At 34.1% G+C, this 6,391-nt stretch overlaps 1 non-coding gene across 1 annotated transcript; it reads right to left on the reverse strand.

The window, feature by feature from the left end:
• Positions 1 to 313: 313 nt before the first annotated feature.
• On the reverse strand, positions 314 to 386 carry TRNAM-CAU (transfer RNA methionine (anticodon CAU)). The gene has a single exon. It is a non-coding gene; the product is annotated as a tRNA-Met (tRNA).
• Between the last annotated feature and the right edge of the window lie 6,005 nt (positions 387 to 6,391).

Genomic DNA, 6,391 nt, shown 5'->3' on the forward strand with positions numbered 1-6,391 from the left:
TTACTGGAAAAGATTAGAATAGGCCTATGTCTTGCAGTAGAATGACATAGGCTGATGATGATGATACATACAGGTTATGTATTATAGGATCGTTTATATATAATCTCATATGGACTAAGTGGACCAGGTTCGATTTTCGACATGGAAATGGTTTCTGCATTGATACATATATGCCTCAAAGATCAGTTTTTCGAATGAAAAGCCATTTGTTTTTGAAGAGTGGTATGTATATTCAGGAGTATTGGGAGTATACTTTTACCTGGATCATGATTTGGCCATTGGCCATCATACATGGTACCTGCTATGAAAAGAATGCCCCGAGTGAGGCTCGAACTCACGACCTTCAGATTATGAGACTGACGCGCTGCCTACTGCGCCATCGAGGCCATGTAAGGTCATGAAAGTGTTTAGTTGAAAAGCAATATTGTTTGTCCTATGCTGTGCACTAGAATACTTACTGATTAATTATGTGTGTATGTAAATGCGCCTCCGAAATACGTGTATGAACATATAAACGGATATGATAGTAAACGGTGACGTACTCCCGAGAAAGAACACATAGGTTTTCTTGAAGAAACATTAAAAGGGCGAGAATTTTGAAAATTAAGTATCTCACCTGCAAGTCTGCCGGGAAATACACAGTGTTTTAGGAAAATGCAGGAAGATTGTCGGATTGTGTATGAAGGAACAATCGGCAGTGAAATCCAAGATAAAGTTTATTTTTACTCTAATTCCTTAATACTAATATAGCCTATATGCATATACAAAAATACGAAAAAACAACGCACAAATGAAATATATTTATATCATCCAATATATAGTATCACAATATCCTGGTTCACATGTGTGCCTCACTAAAAACCCTATAAAATCTTTTATAAAAAAATTAAAATCTAAACTTCAACATACCTTATGTTTTCAGGTCAACTACAGCTTTTTGACAATATCACTTCAAGCAGAAGTTTCAGACAGAGGACATTAATGTTAAGTTTAACATTTTATCTAACTCTATAGAATAAAGGTATAAAGATTTATACATAAGTTGATAATTCTAAAACACTGAATACTGAACCTCCATGAAAAGTGGACAAAGGTCAATAAATATGTTTGGTGAAAGGTGGACAGGTGGCTGGACGAAATCATATCCACCTGTGACGAGCTCTTGTCTCGGATTTATGTAAGTATGGGAGATACTTAAATCTCCCATACTCAGAGAAAAAAATAAAATATTGTAACCGAAAGAAAACATAACCGTAGTTCGATGGGATGCCCTCAGATGGCAGGACCAATTCGAATTGACCTATCAATTAATGGTTCCTTCCCCTGGAAATTTGATTCGGATTGTGAAGAGGAAATCCAGCACATCCGAGAGCCTCCTCGAGTGGGAGATCTCATGAGACCCTTCACTCACTGTCCAACTCTGGCGGACAACTCATCGGATTCAGGAGTCGTGGCTTCCTCTTGAACGTCTGTTGAGAAATGTTGCATCAGATGGTACTGGGCTCTCGCGAAACTGTGAAGGAGGGCGGGCTTGGAGTCTGGTAAACTAACTTTCTCATTACGCCTTATTCCAAAGCAGACCGGCCTTGAGCACTTATTGTCTCCGTGATGACCTGTTTCATTTTTTTGAGCTTGCAGGAGTTGGCTCTTTGGTTATACAAGGCTTCACCTTCATTTGATTTATGTATTTAGGTATATATATATATATATATATGTATATATATATATATATATATATATACTCATATACAATTTCACATATATGTCTATGTATATACACACATATATGTATATATATATATATATATATATATATATATATATATATATATATATATATATATATATATATATGTGTGTGTGTGTGTTTGTGTGTGTGTGTGTGTGTGTGTGTATGTGTGTGTGTGTGTTAATATGTATATATACATATAAGAAAGCATATATGCATATGTATGTATGTATATATATATACATATACATATACATATATATTATACATATTTATATATATATACATATATACCTATATATACATATATATATATATATATATATATATATATATATTTATTTATTTAATTACACATGCATGCACTTATATTTTATATATGGTGTGTTATCCATAAAATATATAAAATTTTACCGCGCTTTCCAAAACCACTGTCATACAAAGGGGACTGCTGAAGTGAATCTTTTTCAGTTCTGCAAATGCAGGCAAATAATAAGGCAAAAAAATGAGAAAAACGTGCGTCAACGTAAACTTCGGTGCGACGGGATACAACTCCTATATCACAATGCAGTGCACAATTGTTGCTGCTATACAACTCCTTTTCAACATAGTACAAATTATTAAAATTCCCATCCTCATTTTGTGGGTCAATTATATAATATAATCAAATATGATTTCAAGATTTGGCATTGTTAAATGAGGATACTCTCTCCACAGTGTTATCTCCTCACAGTTGTAAACAAAGGCGCGAACAAGAGATAGTGCGTGCGCGAATTCTAAACTTCATCGATGATGATGCATAAAAAGAAAATGTGATGAGATGAACGTCACAATGTTTACACTATTTACATTTTTCATCCGGTATCGTTCTGTAAAGTATGTGTGTGTATGTGTGTGTGCGTGTGTATGTATGTATGTGTGCGTGTGTGTGTGTGTGTGATGTAATAGTATGTAATGTTAATATATGCTTTTCTAATGTTAATATAAGTAAAAATATACTAGTAATAGTCATAGTGCCAGTAATGCTTACAAGGACTAGCCCTTGTAATAGCATTGATATGATTATGATAATAATACAGAGAAATAAACAAGCAGATGCATTGTGTTACATTTGCTATCGGACACTGACAAACAGCCACGTACTCAGTCATAATAATATAATTATAAACAGACATAAACACAATCACGCAAACCACGTATATATAGATAATATTATGAAAATGAAAAAAATACAAGTACGCCCGCCAATTTTCTTAAAATATTAGGATGTCCAGGTGGTCTAAGACGTTACTCCTTAACCTTTTTTGATAGTGTCCATCTCCAGTGGTATGTTCACCGTAAGTAGTCACCTATTTATTTCTTCTAAAGTCTAACGATTCTAACATTTTAAATTTTCCAATCTGACATTACGTATTCAAAGAAATGCTGTTTCGTTCATTTTGAAATTGCAAATGCTTCAAATTACGTACTGTGTTGCCAACCGAACGAACAAGACATAAGCTTGTTAGATATCCTACTCGGTTTGAGAGAGAAAGGGAGAAAGGGTGTGGATGAAATTACATTCAAGTTCGAAGCCACTATGTAGAATGCAGCCTTCTATACAATTCCACATAAATCTGAGACAAGAGCTCGTCAGGAGTGGTCATGATTTCATCCACCCACCTGTTTGTTCAAATTTGTTCACTTTTCATGAGGTTTCAATATTCTTTTATGTTTATTAACTTGTGCATATATTTGTCTTTATTGTATATAACAGTGGATTCCAAACTTCCTAACATGACGCCCCAACAGACCCCCACGCCCCCGCCCCCTCTTTTTTGTAGTTATGTATTATATATTTTTTATTGTATTTATATCTTAGTATTTATATCTTAGACTGTTTAGGAAGACAAAGATTTTTTGTTTGTATTACAATGAATGAAACAAATAATACAGGTAAGAGGCAGTTTACTAAGAAATTAAACATTTCAATTCAAAGGGAGCGACTAATTCATTTGAATACATGACATATAATATTTAGAAATACTCTTGAGACTAAAACGAACACTCAACAAATCTAGTAAACCACTGATTCCATGATATGAACAGTTCCATAAACTAAATATAAGAATACGAAGGCATGGTACGTACATAACATTTCATGCTAATCAAATCAAACCAAGACGTCCACACTTCTATAAACAACCTATTTATGAAACATGAAGGCATTACTCTTACATAACATATCGAGTTCTCATAATACTGATAAATAGACATATACACCAGTAAAAAGACTGAAACGAAGATAGACAAAGTGTTATAAACTAATTATGAAATATGATAACATGACACGTAAGTAATAATTCGAATAATCAGCACTGAAATGTAAAGGAGGTTACTTCAGTAAATAACTGAAACAAAGATATACACTATTCCACAAACTAAATATAAATACTAATGATAATATCGAAATGATGGAATTATACTTTGCAAGTATGTAAGGGCAGATACTTGTTCTTGGAATGATTGCATTATTCTTTTTTGACAATGATTTTTGAGGAATGACTTCACGCCCCCTTGTATCTTCCTCACGCCCCCTGGTATAGAGTTTGATTAAGTTCAATTTTAAACTTAAAATTAGTGACTTCTTTCTGAAACTTCTGCAGGAAGTGATATTCGCAAAGTAGCTGTAGCTGTACTCGAAATGTTTTGTTGAAGTGTAGATCTTAATTTTCTATAAAAGGTTTTACAAGGTGTTTTTGTTTTATAAATGATGAAAAAAAATCTTCATGTGCACTATGTTAAGGGATAATGTGTGATCTCACTTAAACCAGTCCATAAGATACGTAAAATAATAAATGTTACATGATATAGGTACATTTCATTTGCATGTTGCGTTATCGTACCTTTACATGTAAGTTCAAATAGTATTCAGGAATTAAAGGAAAAATAGGCTTTGTCTGTTGCCATCAATTCATGTACAATGCGGCAATTATCTTGCATCCTCGTAAAGAAGTTTGTGTGCTTAACTGTATGGCAAGTTTTACAGTATCACATCAGGTCTTGTCTCATGCTTCCAGTCTAGGCCTGCGAATTTTGCTATTTCATCACGCCATCTTGTCATTGGTCTTGCCTTTGGCCTCTTTATGCTATCTATTCCACATTCTGTTGTGATTTTTGTCCATATATTGTCCTCTCTCCGATGTATATGACCTGCCCATTGCCATTTTTTTTAATCCTCTTAAGTATACCCTCTACTTTCGTCTGTTCCCTAATCCATGTTGCTCTCTTTCTGTCTCTCTGGCTAACTCCTATCATGACCCTTTCCTTCCTCTCTGAGCACTTACTAATTTCCTCTTAAGATATATATATAAAATACATAATGTATATATAAATAAATTAAATATTCATTTTAAACATTAACACACACAAAATCTGATTTCCCCTCATTTTCTGCACAATGGCCGGGAAAATTTTCCTTTTTTTTTATCTTAAAATCTCTGTGTACCTCCCCCGCTTAATTTGGGAGGTTTAGATCACAATTTTTTAAAATGTTTTCCCCTTTTTATGTTTTCGGGTGTCGTAACCGTTTTCCCTTTTATATTTTTGCATATATGTTTTCTCTAAAGGGGCAAAATACAAAATTTTCAAATAAGCAACCCAAAAAATTTTTAACTTGCACACAGGGAAAAACAGACAATTTTTTTTTTTGAACTAAACACTTTTTTATATTTTACAAAAAGGCCCAAAGGGCGCAGTAGGCAGCGTGTCAGGCTCATAATCTGAAGATCGTGAGTACTAGTCTCACTCGGGGCACTATTTCCATAACAAATGCTATATATGATAGCCAATGGCCATATCATGAAATAAGTGAAAATGTACTCCTGATATTCCTGAACATGTATTCCACTCTTCAAAAATAGATGACATCTAGAAATACTGATCTTTGAGGCATATTTGCATTAATGTAAAAAAACCCTTTTTCCATGTTGGAAAAATTTTGAAACCCGGGCCTTTTTGGATGAAAAACCCAAGGTATTTCCAAAACCCCTAGGGCCATATGGGATTATTATAAAAAAGATCTTTTAATATTAAATTGTATATTTTTTCCCTCCCTCACCCTGCATCACTCCAATTCAGGCCGTAGGTTTATTTCATTTTTTCCTGAAATTAAGGTCTTGTGTCCTGTTTCTAGTTTTGACCTGTGAAATTCATTATTTCATCATTGGTATTACCCTTGGCCTCCTTATGCTATCTGTTCCACATTCTGTTGTTTTCTTTGTCCAATATTTGTCCTTTTTCCGTTTAAAATTGGGCCTTCCCATTTCCCCTTTTTTTTAAATTCTTAAGTATAACCCCCTACTTTTTCTGCCCCTAATCCATTTGCTCTCTTTTTGTCTCTCGGGGTAACTCCCTTTCATGCCCTTTTATTCCTCTCTGGGCCTTTTTCTAATTTCCTCTTAAATAATTTGGGGCTAACCTGTTTTCTGATCCATATGTTATGGATCAAACACATTGGTTAAAGTTTTCTTGTAATATATTAGTATGTGTACTGCCCAGCCTAATTCGTTGTTTTATCTCAGCTTCACGGGATGTATTCGATCCCTTGGTTGCCCAAGTTTTATATGTACTCGTTTACTGCCTCCTGCACCTCGCCTGTGCTTGTATTTGTTCAACTAGGAC

Source organism: Penaeus japonicus, unplaced genomic scaffold, assembly GCF_977035675.1.
Source record: "Penaeus japonicus unplaced genomic scaffold, GWHDUDI00000001_assembly GWHDUDI00000001, whole genome shotgun sequence".
NCBI classification, from domain to species: Eukaryota; Metazoa; Arthropoda; class Malacostraca; order Decapoda; family Penaeidae; genus Penaeus; species Penaeus japonicus.